Source organism: Balaenoptera physalus (genome assembly GCF_965194825.1).
Source record: "Balaenoptera physalus genome assembly, chromosome: 2".
NCBI classification, from domain to species: domain Eukaryota; kingdom Metazoa; phylum Chordata; class Mammalia; order Artiodactyla; family Balaenopteridae; genus Balaenoptera; species Balaenoptera physalus.
In genome coordinates, this window is record NC_138883.1 from 4405756 (window position 1) to 4427982 (window position 22227).

At 33.8% G+C, this 22227-nt stretch overlaps 1 long non-coding RNA gene across 3 annotated transcripts; it reads right to left on the bottom strand.

The window, feature by feature from the left end:
* Window positions 1-598: 598 nt before the first annotated feature.
* LOC309654396 lies at window positions 599-22194 on the bottom strand. Of its 3 annotated transcripts, none has more exons than XR_014260217.1 (4): window positions 17861-22194; window positions 16549-16634; window positions 13689-13763; window positions 599-12819 (listed from the first exon to the last, which is right to left on the bottom strand). It is a non-coding gene; the product is annotated as an uncharacterized lncRNA (long non-coding RNA). The 3 variants fall into 3 exon arrangements; XR_014260219.1 differs by having other exon boundaries at window positions 599-4980; window positions 5516-13763; window positions 14986-16634; XR_014260218.1 differs by having other exon boundaries at window positions 599-13763.
* Between the last annotated feature and the right edge of the window lie 33 nt (window positions 22195-22227).

Genomic DNA, 22227 nt, shown 5'->3' on the forward strand with positions numbered 1-22227 from the left:
ATTAAATCTTTTTGGTTAAATGGATCTCAGAGAAGCAAAATTGGGCCACTCATAATTCTTGTTTCATAAAATTTTATCATTGAAATACTCTTGGTCATTTTAATTTTCTTTATATATGGATTTTCTCTTATTTATTAATTTAGTCAGGTACTCATTTTCAAAAGTAAAGTCAACAGCAAAGAATCCACTTCCAAACAAGAGGGTAAACTTTGACTATTACGTCTCCCTATATACTCCTTAAACAGAGTGGTAAAATAGCTGACTTGAGTTAAACAAATCCTTGTTTCATGAATAATCACATCATTGGTCATGAGTGGCCATTGTGATTTTACTAGCATATTTATCTTTAATTTGTTTAATTATTTATTACCCAAGGAAATCACAACCAACCCAAGAACAAGATCTTTGACTAAGCCTAGAATTCATCTATGCTCTTCTTACTCTAAGAGGCAGCAGTCTAAATCTATTTTTTAACAGAAATTTTTTTTTTTTTTTTGGTTTTGCAAAATGAATTAACCACGATCCTTGTCAGACAAAGTCTTATCATTGGTCCCTGCATAATCTTCTTTGATTTGTTCTATAATTACATGAAGCCATCTATTCTTTTTAAAGAATATAGTCATCATCCATAAACAAAATGACCAAACCAAGAATAAAAACTTAATCTCTTACTTACCCTGATCTATACTCTCCTTGGCCACATAGGTAACAGTCAAGATCTTCATCATTAAATAATGACTAAAACAACCAAGGAGTGGCCATTCTGGGGCACAAAGCAGATGGAAAAAAGAATAACATACACTGATCATTGGTTCATATTTTGCACTCTTTCATTTAGTTAACCATTTGTTTAATCCTAATTTTGTTTCCTTCATGAATCAAGCATCTAGTAACCCACTTCAGACTAAAAGCAGAACACTGATTATTAAATACCTCTTTCTAGCTGCTTCCTACACAAAGTGGTAACAACTTTATGTAAATGTTTTCTTATTGGGCCAACATATTTCAGAACTGAAGTAATTATATTCCTTATTTTATAACACATCCTAAAAATTGGTCCGTGTTTTGACCTCTCTTTCTTTTCTTTTGAGTGTATTTGTTTATTGATCCATTCATTTATTCACTAATAGTATAAAACCAATATCTATGAACCCTCTCAACTAGATTCTCAAACTTTCCTGAGATCATTCCCAAAAAAGTCATACACTAGTTCTCTTTTTGCCATGGACCTCAGTGGTTCAAAAAATGATTGATCATAATTTTTATTCAGATGCATTCCATTCACATCATCGGTCCAGGTGTGGTCCTTCTGCATTTAATTTGAACAATCTTTAGATGTTACAATGAACAACCATGAAACTGCTGTCCTACTCAACAACTAGAGTACTGACTTCCTAAATGAGTAACAGCCTAGATCTTTATCAAGAGAGGGATGTTTAAATAATCAGTGGGACAAACATAAAATGGGACATTTGAGTTTTGAAATGAGTGGGAAAAGTTAAGTTTTTTTTCTTGTACTTCATTTGTGCTAAATTGCATTAATCATAAACTTTGGCTTATAACACATTCTCATCGTAGGTCTATGCATGGCATTTAATTTTAATTACATTTATTCTTTTTTAACGATACAACGGAAACCCATGAGCTAACCACCCAAACCAAGAACTTTATTACTTACATGGCATGATATGCTCCTCCCCCCGCGGGATTAGGCAAAGATCTTCATGATTGGAGAATAATTTAATTAGCTATAGTCCATCCATCCTGTGGAATGTAAGATGCTGACAAATGAAAAGGCCTGGATTTGGGTTTTAATTTAGTGAACATGAGGTAACCATGACAACAATTAATTGTAAACAATGATTTATGCCACATTCTTATCTCTGGTTCATGAATGGACCTCCATTTTATTAGTTAATATATGCAGTTATTCATTTTAATAACATAATAAGCACCTGTAAATGAACCACCCAATAGAAGAAGAACTCTGAGTGTTGCAGACAAGAGACTCTAGGTCTCTTACCCACAGAGCTAAGAAGTCAGAACTTCATTTTTTTTTTTAATTTGGGGTATAGTTCTTTTACAATATTGTGTTAGTTTCTACCATACAGCGAAGTGAGGTAGAATTCCCTGTGCTATACAGCAGATTCTCATGAGTTATCTATTTTATACATATTAGTGTATATATGTCAATCCCAATCTCCCAATTCATCCCACACCCCCCCTTACCCCCCTTGGTGTCCATACGTTTGTAGAACTTCATTTTTTAAAAGGTGTCTGTTGTGCTGAATCAGATTCTTCACGAACCTTGGTTTAGGACACAATCTTATCATTGGTCCTTATGTGGTCTTCTTTGATTATATTCCATACTTTCTTTTTTTCAATTGTTCAATATGCAAAAATCAGGAGTCACTATTGGACAGACAATCCATCCGCATGGTGCTCTGAGTGAAAACAGATCAGCTTGCTATATGATGGACTAAAATCCCACTCTCCAAGATGTAAAGTAGTGAGAGGAACAGCCATCAAATGTATTCCATACTTTTAAATCGTACACTGAATATCCTAAATAAGTTATCCCAACAAAAACAAGAACTTGACCATTACTCACATTGAACCATGAAGGTCTTGATCATTACAAAACGATTATCAGCTCATGCCCATTCTGTGAAGCACAAAGCAAATAGCACAAAAAGGGGGGGGGGAGGAGGAAATGAATATGGACTCTTTTATAACTTTAAAAATGTTAAATAAAATATGACAGAATATCTTTTGCCCCAAAAAGGCAAATAGGCAAAATTCTCTCCACTGATTCATGTTTTCTGCTTGATTGACTTGCTATTTAGGTATTAATTCATTTCATTATTTATTTCTGTTTCTCTTAATTAAATAAACTAGAACTCACCACTGATATAGACCAAGAACATTGACTCTGACTATTCTCTGTCTACATGACCTTCATCCCAAACAGGTAACACCTCTGATTTGTTTGTTTATTAATGAACCTCAGTGTTCTAGGATGATATTTTAAAATATATAGTTCAACAGTTGTACTGACTGGTTACATCCTAATCCTTGATGTGTAATTCATTCTCATCTCTGGTCTTTTAAAATTTTGTGTACGTATGTAGGCATTTATCCATTTTTTGTAATACAGCGAACACCCATGAGCAAACTACCCACCCAAGGATGAGAACTTTGTGTACCACGTATACAGGCCTATAGGCGTCTTACCCAGAGACTCCCCAGCCATGACGTTTAACCATGAGAAGCCATTCTGGGGAGTAGAAAGCAAATGTGAAAAAGAACGAAACAGCCTAGATTTTGACTTTGCTCTAACACGCTAATGGATGCAGGGTGAGCAGGTTGAGATTAACCTTAAAACTTTGGGCCATGTTACTTGCTACAATTGGCAAAAAAGTAACCCCTCTTTTAATTTAATTAATTCAATGATAAAGTTTACATAAAAAAGGGATACCTTTGAATCCAGTACCTGAGTCAAGGACAAGAGCATCTGTGAGGCATCCGTCTCAATGCTCCACACATACATACAACCACCTGAATGTCTGGGCCTTACTTGTGCAGAATTAGATTCATCTCAGCCCTTGTTCCAAGGCAATTTCATACCAATGAACAATACTCAATCCTACTTTATTTATTTATTTATTCATAAATTAACTCGGACACTATTCATTCTTTTTAAAGAAATGGAATAACGTTTAAAACCTCCAAAACCCTGAACAGAAATGCTACTGTATATATCAATGTTCTTCTTAGTCAAACTAGCAAGAGCCAGAATTTCTGCCCTAAGAGGGACATCAACTGAATGGAACTGGTTAAATCGTAATTATTTCAAGACACACTCATTACTGGCCCACACTTTGTCCCTTTGAGCTAGTGATTGTTATTAACTTATTCATTTGTTCACTGTAATGATAAAATTGCACACGCTCAATGCAATAGCATGAATAATAGTAATACATGCACAGTTTGCTGCTCATTACCAAGCTGAAAACAGACTGTGTAACTCTGCAATGGAATTCAGTGAGCAAAATAGCTCATGCTGCCTAACAAACTTTTATCACTGGCCTTTTTTAATTTAAACAGCACTTAATATTTTATTTAATTTTATAAACATGTTTCCGAATTAGTAATAAAACAAACAACCATTAGACCAAAGACATCCCAGAATGAGAACATTGACAATTCATGCATCTGTCTGTATGTGCTGCATTCTGAGAGAGAAGGAACATGAATCCCAACTCCTCAAAAATAGATTAGTACTGATACTTGTTTCATCACGTCTGCGATAGTTGGTCCAGGACTGGCCATGTTTTTATTCACTTATTCCTATTTGTTAAACCTCCATGCATTAATTCACTTATACTAATATAATCATTATCCTTGACCCACAAAAGCGCAAAAACAGGATAACTGAATATTGGAAACAACTGTCTATAAGATAATTTCCAATACAGACATAGATTAGATTTCTTCTTGTGGTGGACCTCAGATGTCCCGACACGTATTATTCAACATCTTTGACTCAGACACCACCAGTCGTTAGCAAAGGTCCAAGCACGGAATCTTTTTCTTCATTTATACTTTGCCTATTGATTTTATTTATTAAGTTACGACTTACACATAAAGAAATATACATGAATCAGAAAAAACCCAAAATAAGAACCTTGATATCCCTAATGTAGATCTATAAAATCATTTCCTAGACACTAGATCTGTTTCTTGAATTGACCTCAGTGTTTCATACATGGATACCTCAACATGTTTCCATGTTCATTACTGGACTATGGTTGCCCTTCTTTGATTATATTTCCTATTTCTTAATAATGCATTGACCACCATAAACCACCCAAACCAAGACAAGAACTTTGACTATTACTCACACTGGTCTCCATGTTCCTAAGACAACTGAGTTTGAGGCCACAGCAGAATGCTAAAATCAGTGCAGGAGTGACCATTCTGAGGAGTACAAAAAAGAACAAAAAGTAAAGTTTGACACCGTCTATGCATTGACTGTTTGCATTCCACCTTTCATGGACTCAGTCATTTAATATTTATTAGTTTATGGTAATTCTGTCCGGTTGGACCTCAGAGTTCCAGACACGTATTCATCATGCACGACTCATACGCCACCAGTGGTCATCATCGATCCAGTACTGCCCCTCTTTTTCTTCGTTCATTTCTATGTGTTTATTGATCAAATCACTAATGCACTAATAATAATTTTAACTCACTATGATTCACAAAAACCCAAGAAGAGTTTTTACATACATAATCTGTACACAGAATAATTCTCACATCAATATATATATCTTTCACTATATCCTCAGTTTTACAAACATTCAATAAACAATACAATGCATCATATCAATCTCATATTTATTGCTAGTCTAGAGTTGACCATCTTTGATTATTTTTCACACTTTTTAATAATATTTTGAATACTCTTAAACAAACCAACCAAACCAAGACAAGAACTTTGACTATTACTCACATGGTCTTCATGTTCCTAACACAGATGTAACCAGAAAGCTCCTGACAATGGAAGGTGCTTAAATCAGCTCAAGTGCATTCATTCTGAAGAGTACAAAGCAGGACAAAGAAATCAAAAAAACTCAGACCTTATCTCCATTGATCCTTGATTTCTGCATTTCAGTTACTCATTGAGGTATTTATTAATTTTGCATAAATATACATTTTTCCTTAACAAAAAAGGACTAACCTTAAACTTGGAACTGATCCAGATCAAAAAATTGATTCTTACAAAACAGTGCCCAGATGATCCTAAACCTAAGAGGTAACATTCTTGAATCATTTATTTCTTAAGGAACAACTTTTTAATATTAACATGAAAACTTTTATGAGCAATATTTTTTGTCTCACCACATATGTTCATGTTGAAAAATGCTTCACTCTCCTCTTCTTTATCTGTATATTTTTATTTGTTTAATGGTTCTATCATTGATTCATTAGTAATAGCAAATCTAAATCTATGAATCTAAATAAGAACATGATATTTGTATATTGCTGACATCTGTCTATAGGATCATCTCAAACAGAGGGAATAGACTAGATCTCAGGTTGACCCCGAGTTCCACACACATATTACTCATCATCCATGACTCACATGCCCCAGACATCATTAATGGTCCACATTAGACCCTTGTTTTCTTCATTTGTTTTACATTGGTATCAATTAAATAATTCATTCATGGATTTTAACAAAAATCAAATTATTTAAGAAAACAAACGAACAAGATCCTTAAATATTCCTGAAGTCTGTCTACAGAATCTTTTCCCATATACACTATATTTTTTCATTAAGTGACTTCAACATTGATTAGTCAACACGATGGTTCCTATGACATCTCTTATTATCTATTATGGATAATTTTTCATTATATTTAGTACTTTTTAATAATGCCAGGAATACTCAAACAAATAACTGAAACCAAAATAAGATCTCTGACTACTACTATTCATCTGTTCTCTTTCCTGACACAGAGGCAACATAATTTGATCACGACAGAACCTAAGATCAGCTCGGTGCATCCGTTCTGAAGAGTTCCAACCCTAATGATAAAAAAATGTTGAGACATTCTCTTCTCTTCATTTATCCACAATTTCCATCCTCCATGTACATAGTCATTTAAGTGCTTATTAATTCATGGTAATTTTTATTTTTCTTTCAATACAATAAATATCAAACATGCAACTGACTCAGTGCAATAACTGACTACTACTTATCACTGTCAATATCATGCTTATTTAGTTCAAGACATAATATATTTGGTCCATTTTATTATCTATTCCAGTATATATTAATATTCATTTTGCTGACTAAATATTTTATTAATTAACAGTGCTTCACCCCTCTTCATCTTTATTCATTTATACATTTGTTAATTTATTCTGCCATTGATTCTTTTATAATTATATTTTTAAAATTCATGAGCACAAAGACCAAGAAAAAGATCACTGTATAATCCTGAAATCTATCTATAGTCACTTAAAATATGATGAATAGATAGAGTCTCTTTGTGTTGGTCCTCAGACTTCTGGACACGTAGAATTCATCTCATGAATTCATGACTCATACACTAGTCATCATCATTAGACCATGATTGGCCAACTTTCTCTTTATGTCACCAATATTTGTTTACTAATTCACTAATAAGGAAATACATGTAAATCACCAAAAAAAGACAAGAATAAGATTCTTGAATATCTCATAACATCCACCTATAGACTCATTCATGTCAATCATCTCTTTCAATTAACTGAACTCAATGTTCCATTTATGGATTAATCAATGTAATGCTTCATATGAATCTGATATTAAGCATCAGTATGGTTGGCTTTCTTTGATTATATTCAATACTTTTTAATAATACAGTGAACAGTTGTTTTAAAAAAACCACTCAAACCAAGTCAAGAACTTTGACTATTATGCTGCTCTCCACGCTCCTAATACAAAGATGCAACCATACAGCTTGTGACTTTGGAAGAATCTTTAAATAAGCTCGAGTGGGTCCCTTCTGAGGAGCAAAAAGAGGAGCAGATGATAAAAAAATAAGACATTCTATCCATTGATCTATAGATTACACCATTCATTTACATAGCTGTTGAGGTATTTATTAAAATAGGTTAATATATTTCTTCTTAATAAATCAAATTGTCAAACTGGAAACTGACTCAACAATGACTGACTGTTACTTACAAGGTTCTGTTATCATCCTTTCGTCAAAGACAAAACACACTTGGCAAAATACACACAGTACGTTTATTGTCCATTCCAAATTATAATATTATTTTTCCTCATACATTCCTGCCATTAGTTTAAAGGGTCGATTCAAACAGAGATAATGAACTAGATTTTTTTCAGGTTGGACCACGTTCCAGATACACACTCATCATATATGACTCATACACCATCAGTGGTCATCACTGATCCAATATTGCCCCTCCTTTTTTTCATTAATTTCTATAGGTTTGTTGATTAAATCATTATCTCATTAATAATCATTTTTAAATGTTATGATTCACAAAAACTCAAGAATACTTTTTGTGTCCCTAATCTATATATGGAATTCGTCTCACAACAGTATATCTCTCACTAATTATCCTCAGTTTTTCATATATACATTGATATGATGATAACTTTATCCCATATTTATCACTGAGATAGAGTTGCATTCTCTAAATCTATTTTGCACTTTTAAATGAATAACTTTAAAAAAAAAAAACACTGAAACCAAGAGAGTAACTTCACTATTACTTACATTAATCTCTGTCTTCCTAGTATATACAGGCAACCGTAGAGCTCATGAGAGTGGAAGATGCTGAAAGCAGCTCGAGTGCATCTGTACTGAGAAGTACAACACAGAGCAGACAATAAAAAATTGAGACTTAATCACCATTTCTGAATAGGTATCAATGTTTTCAATTTTATTAATAATATCTTTTGCCACGCAACATACATTCATAATTGGACAATGCTTCACCCTATTGTTTTTTAATGTATGTATTTATATTTGTCTAATGATTCTATAGTAATTCCATAATAGTAACAAATCTAAGTTATGAAATGAATACAAGAATATGATCTTTGTATATGTCTCACATCTCTTTATAGAAACAGTTTCAACAGAGGAACAGGTTAATTTTGTTCTGTGTTGGACCTCAGAGTTTCAGACACAAATTTTTTCATCGTCCATGACTCCTATGCCATCAGACATCATCACTGGTCCATGATTTGGTCTGTTCCTCTTCATTTGTATGTTTGTACTGATTAAATTATGAATTCATTGATAAGAATAAAAATAATACACGGTTCATAAAAACTCTAAGACAAGATTCCTAACACTGGTTTACAGAATCATTTTCCACACAGACTATACCTTTTTCATTAACAGACCTCAATCCTGCACATTATTGATTAATCAATATAATGTTTCATATCCTATTTATCATTAGGAATTTTTTAATGAATTTAATACTTTTTAATAATACTGTAAATACCCGTAAACAGATGACCCAATCCAAGACAACAGTGTGGACCATTACTCACCTTGGTCTCTTTCCACACAAGGAAGCAGCAGACAATCTTGATGACAACAGGAGCTGAAGTCATCTCCAGCATCTGTTCTGAAAAGGACTAAGCAGACAAGATGATAAAAATGTTGAGACTTTCTCTCCACTGATTTAACGTTTTGACAACTCATCTGCATAGTCATTTAGGCATTTATTAATTTATGATAAGATTTAATTATTGTGCTCTTAAGAAATCAAATGTCAAAGTTGTAACTGAATCAGTAAATGACAATTATCACTATTATTCTCACTCGAAGACATATACACTTGATCATTTTATTTTCCATCCCAATTTACATCATCAGATTTCTTCATAATACTTTTTAACAATGAACAGTGTTTCCGCTCTTCATATTTAATTACTTACCTATTTATTTACTTATCCTGTCATTGATTTCTTAATAATAATACTTTTAAGTATTTCTGTACACTAAGACTAAGAACATGATCCTCATATATGGCTGGCATCTTCCTACAGGATCACTTCAAAAGAGGGGAGAATATTAGATTTCTTTTGTGTTGGGCCTCAGAACTCCAGACCCGTAGTGTTCCTCATCAAAGACTCATACCACAAGTCATCATTGTTTATTCAGATTTGGTCCTCATTACCTTCATTCACGTCAACACTTTTTATTGATTAATTCATCAATTCACTAATAATAATAAAATAAATGCTTCACGGTCACAAAAACTTAAAACAAACAAGGTCTTTGGCTCTTACATTTGTCTACAGAATTACTTCCCACAGAAACTGTCATTAATTGAACTCAAAGTTTCCTATATAGATTCATTAATATGAATCCTATATAGATTCATTAATGCTTCATATTAACCCTACTTTTACTGTTTAGCCATGGTCGACAATCATCAATTATATTTCACATTTTTTTTTAAAGATTTTTTGATGTGGACCATTTTTAAAGTCCTTATTGAATTTGTTACAACATTGTTTCTGTTTTATGTTTTTGTTTTTTGGCCCCACAGCATGTGGGATCTCAGCTCCCTGACCAGGGATCGAACCCACACCCTGTGCAACAGAAGGCGAAGTCTTAACCACTGGACCACCAGGGAATTCCCTCACAGGTTTTAAGAATGCAGTGAAAATCTTATAAAAAACAAAACCACAAAACCAAGAAAATAATTTTGACTATTACTCACTTTGCTCTCCAAGCTCTTAACACATAGATGCAACCACAGGATTCGTGACATCGGTGGAAAACTTAAGTCAGCCCATTGCAACGATTCTAAGGAGTACAAGACAAAGTAGAAGATAAAAAAAGAGGTTAAGATATTATTTTCATTAGTCCTTGAATTCCACCTTTCATTTAGTCAGTCATTTAGGTAGGTAGTGAATTGGGATAATTTGTATTTTATTTTCTCCTAAGTAAATGAACAATATCGATCTTCACAATGACAGAGAACATGAAAATTTGACTTATCAATAACTATATCATCCTTAGTCAAAGAATACCCCCCTTGTACCATATGTTTCCTAACATACATTTGTTTTTAATATTTGTTGATAGTATTTCTTGCCTAACCACATATTTCTATAATTGGAGAAAGTTCCACCACCTTCATCTTTATTTATCTATTTATTATTTGATTGATCCAATTATAAAAAGAAAAAGAAAATGAATGAACATAAAACAAGATCCTTGTATAATCCTGACATGTGTCTATAGGATCACCTGAAATAGGGGCAATGGGCCAGAATACATTTGCACTGGACCTCAGAGTTCCAGACACGTATTCATCGTAAACGACTCATAACGCACCGAACAGTCATCATGGATCCAATGTTGTACCTATTTTCTTCATTCATTTCTACAGTGTTTATTGACTAATTCATTAATTCACTAATAATAATTTAAAAACCCAATTATTCGCAAAAAGCCAGAAAAGCCCTAAAATCCCTATTCTGTGTATATAATAGAATTATTTTCACATCAGTATATCTCTTTGTTTATATCCTTTGTTTTTATGTTACATATTAATTCAGTATTTATCACTGGGCTACAGTTGGCCATTCTTATTATATATGGTACTTTTCAATAATACACTAAATACCCTGAAAGGAATCACTGAAATCCATACAAGACTTTGACTATTACTCACATTGGTGTCTGTTCTCCTAACACAGAGATGCAATCACAGAGGTCACCATCACGGTACACTGCTTAAATCAGCTCAAGTGTTTCCATTCTGCAAAGTACAAAGCAGTTGATGATAAAAAACGTTTAAGTATAATCCCCATTGATTCTTGATATCCACATTTCATTTACTCATGCATTTAGGTATTTATAAATTATTCACAGTGGAGATATTTTTATCTTAACAAAATGAACAACAGCAAACTTGAGACAAACCCACAACAATATAATTGACTCTTAATTATCTGTATTGATATGATCCTTAGTCAAAGAGATGCTCTTGATCCATTTACTCCTGACTGAGTTTCAGTGTTTTCAATTTTATTAATAGTATTTCTTGTCTCGCCACATGTTTATAGTTAGACAAATTTCACCCTTTTTTCTTTACCTGTTATTTATATTTATTTAATGGTTCTATAATTAATCCATTAATAATAATAAATCTAAATCTATGAACCAAATACGTATACTGGGTATATCTTAACATGAAATACAAGAAATACACTAGGTATTTTGTTGGACCTCAGTATCTAGACATATATTATTCATTACCCAGACTCATCTGCTACCATTTACCATCACTGGCCCATGAAAGCCCTCTTTCTTTTCATTCTCATAAACATCTGTTTATTGATAAATTCATTGTTAAATACACATAAATAAAAAATAAACTAAAATATTGTCAATATCTATCTCTAAAATCTTTTCCAGAGACTAACTCTGTTTCAAAAACTGACCTCAAGGATACATTTATAGATTAATCAACATAACAGTTCATGTCAATCTGATACTAACATGGTATTTTTCCTTCTTTGATTACATTTCATATTTTGAATAATACGTGAATAACCTTAAACAAACCACTCAAACTAAAACATTGACTATTACTCACATGGTCTTCATACTCCTACAGCACAGGTGAAACCAGAGAGCTCGTGACCACGCAAGATGCTTCAATCAGCTCCCGTGCGTCCGTTCTGAGGAATATAAAGCAGAGGAGATGATAATAAAATGAGATGCTCTTCCTGACATCTGTCTATAGGATGCCTTCTCGAGTTGAGAATGGACTAGTTTAATTCAATATTGGACCTCAGAGTTCCAGACACGTATTCATCGTATATGACTCATATTGATGATGACCAGAAATCATCATCGATCCAATATTGGTCCTATTTTACTACATACATTTCTATATCTTTATTGCTTAAATCAAAAATCCACTAATAATTTCAGCAGTACAATTCAAAAAATAAAACAAGAAGAGTCTTGGTGTACACAGAAGTATTGTTACTGTAACATATCTTCCTCGATAATACTTTGTTTTCCATATATACATTAATCAATATAATGGTTCGTATATCCATACTCAGCACTGAGATGTGGCTGCCTTCTTTACTTATATTCCACATTTCTTAATAATACAGTAAATTACTTTAATAAAAAAACAGAGAATTTCAACTGTTACTCACATTAATCTCCATCCTCCTATTATACAGAGGCAACCAGAGCTCCTGTCCTTGGAAGATGCTAAATCAGCTCTACTGCCTTCATTCTGAGAAGTACACAACACAGAAGATGTTAAAAATATTGAGACCTAATAACCACTGATCCTTGTTTTCTGCATTTCGTTTACTCAGTATTTAGGTATTTATTACTTTTTCTTTCTCTCTATACTTTTTATCTTGTTAAAAGAGAAGGCTCAATCTTTAGTCTTAGGCAGAACAATTAAACTGTCTTTACTCATGCATTTCTATCTAAGCTTGGTCAAAGAGGTGACCTTCAGCCATTTATTTAACGGGCATCAGTGTTTTCAGTGTTTATTAACAGTATCTTTTGCCAAATCAAATACGTTCATATTTGGACAGTGCTTCACCCTATTTTTCCTTATGTTTATTTATATTTGTTTAATGGTTCTATCAGAGATCCATTAATAATAACAAATCTAAGTCTGTGAAATCCATACAAAGATACGATCTATTTATATTCCTGTCATCTCCCTATAGAGACAATTTCACCAGAAGGAAGAGACTACTTATGGTCTGGGTTGGACCTCAGAGTTTCAGACCTGTTTTCATCATTCAGGACTCTTCCCATCACGATCATCATTATTGGTCCATCACTGAGTCTCTTTTCTTCCATCATTTCTATATTTGTATTGATTAAATCATTAATTGATAATAACCCCAAGAATAAGACCCGTCAATACCCCTAACCTCAATTTACAGAATCATTTCCCACTAAGGGTCCATCTCTTCCAATATTCGACCTCAATCCTATCCATTATCAATTATTCAAAAGAATATTTCTATTTATCATTGAACTATGAGTAAGTTTTTGATTAATTTAATACTTTTTAATAACACCGTAAATACCCTCAAATGCATCACCTAATCCAAGACAACAACCTTGCCCATTGTTCACCTTAGTTTCCTTCCTGACACAGGGGCGGTGTGACAAGTGAGCACAGCAGAAGCTGAAATAGCAGGAACATCCATCCTGAAGAATAACAAGCAGACAAGGTGATAAAAATACTGAGATACGCTCTCCATTGATCCAAATACCACACTATTCATTTGCACGGTAATTGAGGCATTGACTAAATTATGGTAATATTTGTTTCTTTTTCCCTTAATAAATCAAATGTCAAAGTTGTAACTGACTCAGTCAGTAACCAATACCTGTCACTTTCTATATCATCCAAAGAGGTAACACCCTTATACCACATCTTTCTCAATGGTTATCAGTCTTTTCAATAATTATCAATGTATTACTATATGATAGTAACTTTTGCCTAACCACATATTTTTATAATTGAAAAAGGCTTCACTTTCATCATTTTTTAATTTTACATATTTGTATATTGACTATTTCATTGATTCAATTATAAAAATAGAAAAAATGCATGGTAATAATAACCAAAACAAAGATCTTTGTATATTCCTAACCATTGCCTATAAGGTCACTTCAAACAGGACAATGGACTAGATTCCATTTGCATCAGACCTCAGAGCTCCAGACACGTATTCATCGTACACAACCCATATGCCACGGGTAGTCATCATCAGACCAATATTGTCCATCTTTTTCTACATACATTTCTATTTCTTTATTGTGTAAATCACAAATTCACTAATAATTTTAATCAGTACAATTCAAAAAAAAACAGAACCTTGATGTATAAAGAATTATTCTTACTTTAACACATTAATACAAGAATATAATCTATTTATATTGCTGAAACCTCTCAACAGAAAAAGTTTCAGCAGAGGAAATATACTACTTATGTCTGCATTGGACCTCAGAGTTCCAGACATGTTTTCATCGTTTAGGACTCTTCCCGAAACGATCATCATCATTGGTCCATGGTTGAGTCTCTTTTCTTTGTTCAATTCTGTTCATTGACTAATTCAGTAATGCACTCATAATAACTAAAAAAACCCATTATTCACAAAACCTTAGAAGAGTCATGATATCCCTGTTGTGTACATAGATCATTCTCACATCAACGTATCTCTTTTTTTAAATTAGATGCTGTTTTTCACTGACGCAGTAATCAATTAATGTGTCATAAAATTCAATAGTTATCACTGAGCTACACTTGGCCTTCTGTTATTCTATATAGAACATTCAAACAATACAATGAATACACAAACAAACAAAAACAAACAAACAAGCAGAAATTAACAAAACTGTGACAAGAAATTTGACTACTACTCACATTGGTCTCTGTGCTTCTAACCCAGAGATGCAATCATAAGGTACATCACCACGGAATAATGCTTCATTAGCGCGAATGTGTCCATTTTGAACAATATGAAGTACAGTCGATGAGAAAAATAAAGGAAAGAAAATTTATCATCATTGACTCTTGCATTCTACGTCTCGTTTACCCAGACCTTTAGGAATGTATAGCTTTTTCTAATGTAGACATTGTTTTCTCTTGAAAGAAAGAAAAACCTCATACTTGACACTGACTCAGAAAAACAAAATCGACTTCCAATACTTCAAGTCTACCTGAATCTTAGCCACAGAGGTAACATCTTTCATCCACTGATTTCATAATGGGCACCACTGTTGGGAATTTCTCTTACTATTTCTTTCCTCACCATTTATGTTCACAATTAGACAATAATATATCTGTTCTTCTTCATCTATTATCTATATCTTTAAAGGTACTCTCACTGATGTATTAATAATTTTAAAACTCAATCTTAGAACTTGAACTTTAAACATTCATAACGTCTGCCCATAGGATGAAATAAACAAAGAAATAGAGTATGAAATGGCTTGGGCCTCAAGGTTCCAGACCTTCTTCATTTGTCATCCATGACTCATCTGCTAATCATCACTGGTTCATTTGAGACCTAGTTTTAGTTCATTCATTTATATATTTGTATCAATTAAATCCTTATTCATTGATAATAATAAAATAAATACATGATTAACAAAAACCAAAGAACAAGACACTCGAATACCCCTGACTTGTCTCTAATTAATACCAAAATAGATTATACCTTTCATTAATAAATATCAATGTTATATATTATCAATAAATCAACATAAGGTTTCATATCATATTTATCATTGGGCCATAGTTAACCTTTTGATGATATCTATTACGTTTAAGAATACAATGAAAACACTTGAACCAATTCCCTAAACCAAGACAGGACCCCACCCGGGTCTCTGTCCCACAGCAACCTGAAATGGAGAACCTTGATCACAGTGGAGGCTGAAATCACCTTGAGCTTCTATTCTGAAAAGTACCAGAGAAGGTGATGACCGAGATTGAGACTTTCACACCATGGATCGGCAGATTTGTTGATTGATGCTTTCATTGAATCAATTAGCATAACCAGTGAAAACGCATGAAGAGAAAGACCACATTTCTTTTGTATTGGACCTCAGAGTTCCAGACACGTATTATTCGTCATCGATGACGCATACGCTGGCATTTATCATCATCGATCCAGAAAAGATGACCTTTTCTTCATTCTATATGGTTCACTGATTCATGCGTTAATTCACTAATGCCGATTTTGACACTCTTGGGTTTGCAAAACCCAGCGAGGCCTCGATATCACTCACCTGTGTCTAGAACCATTCTCACGTCATCATATCTCTCTCATATTTATTATCAGGTTTTTGCTTCATAACAGTTCTTTGTTTATCAGTGGGATAAAGATGCCCTCCTTTAATTTCCTTTCACCTATTTTGTTAGCACAGTCATTACTTTTAGAGAATCCACCCAGCCCCAGACTAGGAACTAGATGATGCTCACATGGGTGTCCTGGCTCTTACAACCCAGATGCCATCCTAGGCTAGCACTCGAGGAAGAATCCTCATTTCTGGTCCAGTGCATCCACTCTGAGGAGTATAAAACAAAGCAGAAGATAAAAATGGTGGAGACAATCCACTCATCCCTGCTTCCACATTCACATCGTTATGTAAGCTATCCCTAATGTAGTAGATATGTGAAATCTTATGAAAACGAACCATTTTGATCTTGACACTGCGCTACACAATGAAGACTGTCCATCACTTCTCTTGGCCCCCTCATCCTTACCCTAAGTGGTAACAGTCAGGTACCATTCATTTTTAATTGAAATTCAGGGTGTCCGTGGTACATTAATAGTATTTCTTGGCTCAGCACATATTTCAGTAATTGGAAATTGTTTTACTCCATTCATCTTTATTTTTAATTATATATTTATTTACAGATTCTCACATTTTCCAATTACAATAATAGAATGAATATCCATGAACACGAAGACCACAAATAAGCCCCTCCTTTATTCTTGACATCTGTTTATAGGATGCCTTCTCGAGTTGAGAATGGACTCGATTAATTTAATATTGGACCTCAGAGTTCCTCAGAGTTCCAGAGTTCCAGAATATATTGGTATAGTCACCATACACCACTCATAATGATGACCGGAAATCATCATTGATCCAATATTGTTCCTATATTCCTACATATATTTCTATTTTTTATTGATTAAATAAAAAATTCACTAATAATGTTAGCAGTACAACTCAAAAAAGAGAAACAAGAAAAGCCTTGATGTATATAGAATAATTTGTACTTAAATATATATCTCTCTTTAATACATTGTTTTCCATATGTGCATTAATCAATATAATAGTTTGTATATCAATACTCAACACTGAGGGCTTCCCTGGTGGCTCAGTGGTTGGGGGTCTGCCTGCCAATGCAGGGGACACGGGTTCGAGCCCTGGTCTGGGAAGATCCCACATGCCACGGAGCAACTGGGCCCGTGAGCCACAATTACTGAGCCTGCGCGTCTGGAGCCTGTGCTCCGCAACAAGAGAGGCCGCGATGGTGAGAGGCCCGCGCACCGCGATGAAGAGTGGTCCCCGCTTGCCGCAACTAGAGAAAGCCCTCGCACAGAAACGAAGACCCAACACAGTCATGAATAAATAAATAAATAAATAAATAAAAGAACGTGAATTTCTAAAAAAAAAATACTCAACACTGAGATGTAGCTGCCTTCTTTACTTATATTCCACGTTTCTTAATAATACAGTAAATTACTTTAATAAAAAAACAGAGAATTTCAACTGTTACTCACATTAATCTCCATCCTCCTATTATACAGAGGCAACCAGAGCTCCTGTCCTTGGAAGATGCTAAATCAGCTCTACTGCCTTCATTCTGAGGAGTACACAACACAGAAGATGATAAAAATATTGAGACCTAATCGCCACTGATCCTTGTTTTCTGCCTTTCATTTACTCAGTAGTTAGGTTTCATTAGTTTTTCTTTCTCTCTTATCTTAAAAGAAAAAAACTCAATCTTTAGTCTGAGGCAGAACAATTAAACTGTCTTTACTGATGCATTTCTATCTAACTTTGGACCAAGAGGTGACCTTCACCCATTTATTTAATGGGCAGCAGTGTTTTCAATGTTTCTTAACAGTATCTTTTGCCAAACAAAACACATTCATATTTGGACAATGTTTCACCTTATTTTTCCTTATGTTTATTTATATTTGCTTAAAGGTTCTAATACAGATCCATTAATAATAACAAATCTAAGTCTGTGAAATCCATACATAGATATGATCTATTTATATTCTTGTCATCTCTCTATAGAAACAGTTTCACCAGAAGGAAGAGACTACTATGGTCTGGGTTGGACCTCAGAGTTTCAGACATGTTTTCATCGTTCAGGACTCTTCCCGTCACGATCATCATCATTGGTCCATCACTGAGTCTCTTTTCTTCCATCATGTCTATATTTGTATTGATTAAATCATTAATTAATTGCTAATAATAAAAATAATATATGGTTCACTAAATATTCCAAGAATAAGACTCTTCAATACCTCTAACCTCAGTTTACAGAATCGTTTCCCACTAAGGGTCCATCTCTTCCAATTTTCAGCCTCAATCCTATCCATTATCAATTATTCAAAAGAATATTTCTTATATTTATCATTGAACTATGAGTAAGTTTTTGATTAACTTAATACTTTTTAATAACACCATGAGTACCCTCAAACGCACCACCAGTCCAAGACAACAACCTTGCCCATTGTTCACCTTAGTTTCCTTCCTGACACAGGGGCGGTGTGACAAGTGAGCACAGCAGAAGCTGAAATAGCAGGAACATCCATCCTGAAGAATAACAAGCAGACAAGGTGATAAAAATACTGAGATACGCTCTCCATTGATCCAAATATCACACTATTCATTTGCACAGTAATTGAGGCATTGACTAAATTATGGTAATATTTGTTTCTTTTTCCCTTAATAAATTAAATGTCAAAGTTGTAACTGACTCAGTCAGTAACCAATACCTGTCACTTTCTATATCACCCCTAGCCAAAGAGGTGATATACCACTACTTTCCCAATGGTTACAAGTCTTTTCAATAAATTTTTTTTTAAAGAATTATGGGGTTTTTTTGATGTGGACCATTTTTAAAGTCTTTATTGAATTTGTTCCAATATCGCTTCTGTTTTATATTTTGTTTTTTTGGCCACGAGGCATGTGGGATCTTAGCTCCCCGACCAGGGATCGAAACCACACCCACTGCATTGGAAGACAAATTCTTAACCACTGGACCACCAGGGAAGTCCCTCAATAAATATTAATGTATTAATATACGATAGTAATTTTTGCCTAACCACATATTTTTATAATTGGAAAAGGCTTCACATTCATCATTTTTTTTATTTTACACATCTGTATATTCACTATTTCATTGATTCAGTTATAAAAATAGAAAAAATGCCTGGTCATAATAACCAAAACAAACATCTTTGTATATTCCTAACCACTGCCTATAAGGTCACTGCAAACAGGAAAATGGACTAGAATCCATTTGCATCGGACCTCAGAGCTCCAGACACGTATTCATCGTACACGACTCATACGCCACCGGTAGTCATCATCGATCCAATATTGTCCCTTTTTTTCTAAATATATTTCTATTTCTTTATTGTGTAAATCACAAATTCACTAATAATTTTATCAGTACAATTAGAAAAACAAGAAGAGGTTTTTTTTTTTTTACGTGATGATCCATTTATTTATTTATTTATTTATGGCTGTGTTGGGTCTTCGTTTCTGCGTGAGGGCTTTCTCTAGTTGCGGTAAGTGGGGGCCACTCTTCATCGCGGTGCACGGGCCTCTCACTATCGCGGCCTCTCTTGTTGCGGAGCACAAGCTCCAGACGCGCAGGCTCAGTAATTGTGGCTCACGGGCCTAGTTGCTCCGCGGCATGTGGGATCTTCCCAGACCAGGGCTCGAACCCGTGTCCCCTGCATTGGCAGGCAGACTCTCAACCACTGCGCCATTAGGGAAGCCCAAGAAGAGCTTTGATGTATATAGAATTACTCTTACTTTAATACATCTCTCATTAACACTCTGTTTTCCGTATATTCATTAATCAGTATAATGATTCTTATACCAATTCTCAACACTGAGATGCAGCTGCCTTCTTTACTTATGGTCCACATTTCTTAATCATACATTGAATTACTTTAATAAAAAAACAATCTGAGGAAAAGAACTTCGACTATTACTCACATTAATCTCCATCCTCCTACTATTCAGAGGCAAGCACAGAGCTCATGCCCATGAAAGATGCTAAATCATCTCTATTGCCTTCATTCTGAGGAGTACAGAACACAGGAGATGATACAAATATTCAGACCTAATTGCTATTGATCCTTATTTTCCAAATTTCATTTACTCAGTATTTAGGTAGTTATTATTTTTTCTTTCAATACTTTCTATTTTGTTAAAAGAGAAAGCTCAATCTTTAGTCTGAGGCAGAACAATTAAACTGACTCTTACATATGCATTTCTATCCAAACTGTGTCAAATAGGTGACCCTCAGCCATTTATTTAATGGGCATCAGTGTTTTCAATGTTTGTTAACAGTAACTTTTGTCACAAAGTTCCAATTTGGACAGTTTCACCCTACTTTTCCTTATATGTTTATTTATACTTGCTTAATGGTTCCATCACAGATCCATTAATAACAACAAATCTAAGTCTATGAAATCAATATAAGAATATGATTTCTTTATATTCCTGACATCTCTCTATAGAAATAACTTCAAACAGGGAATAGACTACTTATGATCTGGGTTGGACCTCAGTTTCAGCCATGTTTTCATCGTTCAGGACTCTTCCCATCACGATCATCATCATTGGCTCATGATTGAGTCTCTTTTCTTTGTTCATTTCTATTTGTTTATTGACTAATTCAGTAAGTCACTCAAAATAATTTTAAAACCCTATTATTCACAAATCCCAAGAAGAGTCATGATATTGCTATCTATAAATAGATCATTCTTACAGCAATGTACCTCTTTTTAAATTATATGCTGTTACTCATCTATGCATTAATCAATTAATGTTTCATAAACTTCTGTATCACTGAGTTGCATTGTCCCTCTGTTATCCTATATGGAACTTTCAAATAGTACACTGTATACACACACAGAGGAAAAAAAATCACTGAAACCAAGACAAGAAATGTGACTATTACTCACATTGGTCTCTGTGCTTCTAACACAGAGATGCAATCATTAAGGTGCATCACCATGGAATAACGCTTCATCAGCGCGAATGTGTCCATTTTGAACAATACAAAGTACAGTCAATGAGAAAAAAAAACAAATTTATTGCTATTGACTCTTGCATTCTACATTTCATTTTCCCAGTCGTTTAGGAATTTATAACATTTTTATAATGCAGACATTGTTTTCTCTTAACAGGAAGAACAACTTCAGACTTGAGATTGACTCAGAACAATAAAATCAACTCTGAATAGTTCAAGTCTATCTGATACTTGGCCAGAGAGGTGATACCCTTGAGCCATCCATTTCATAATGGACATCAATGTTGGCAATTTTTATTAATATTTCTTGCCTCATTATATATGTTCCTAATTAGACAATAATTTACTGTTCTTCTTCATCTATTATCTACATATCTTTAATGGTGCTCTCATTGCTGTATTACTAATTTTTAAACTCGGTCTAAGCACTTGAACTTCTTAACATCTGTGCATAGGATGAAATAAACAAAGAAAAAGAGTACGGATTGTGTTGGGCCTCAGCGTTCCAGACCCTTATTTTTCATCATCCATGGTCATGTGTTAATCATCATTGATTCATTTGGGCCCAGGTTTAGTTCATTTATTTATATATTTGTATCAATTAAATCATCACTTCACTTATAATAATAAAATAAATACTTGAGTAACAAAAACCAAAGAACTAGCCATTGGATATCCCTGACTTGTCTCTAATACCAACATAGATTATACCATTCATTAATAAATATGAATGTTATATATTATCAATTAATCAACATAAGGTCTCATATGATATTTATCATTGGGCCATAGTTAACTTTTTGATTATATTTACTACTTTCAAAGAATACAATGGGGTTTCCCTGGTGGCGCAGCGGTTGA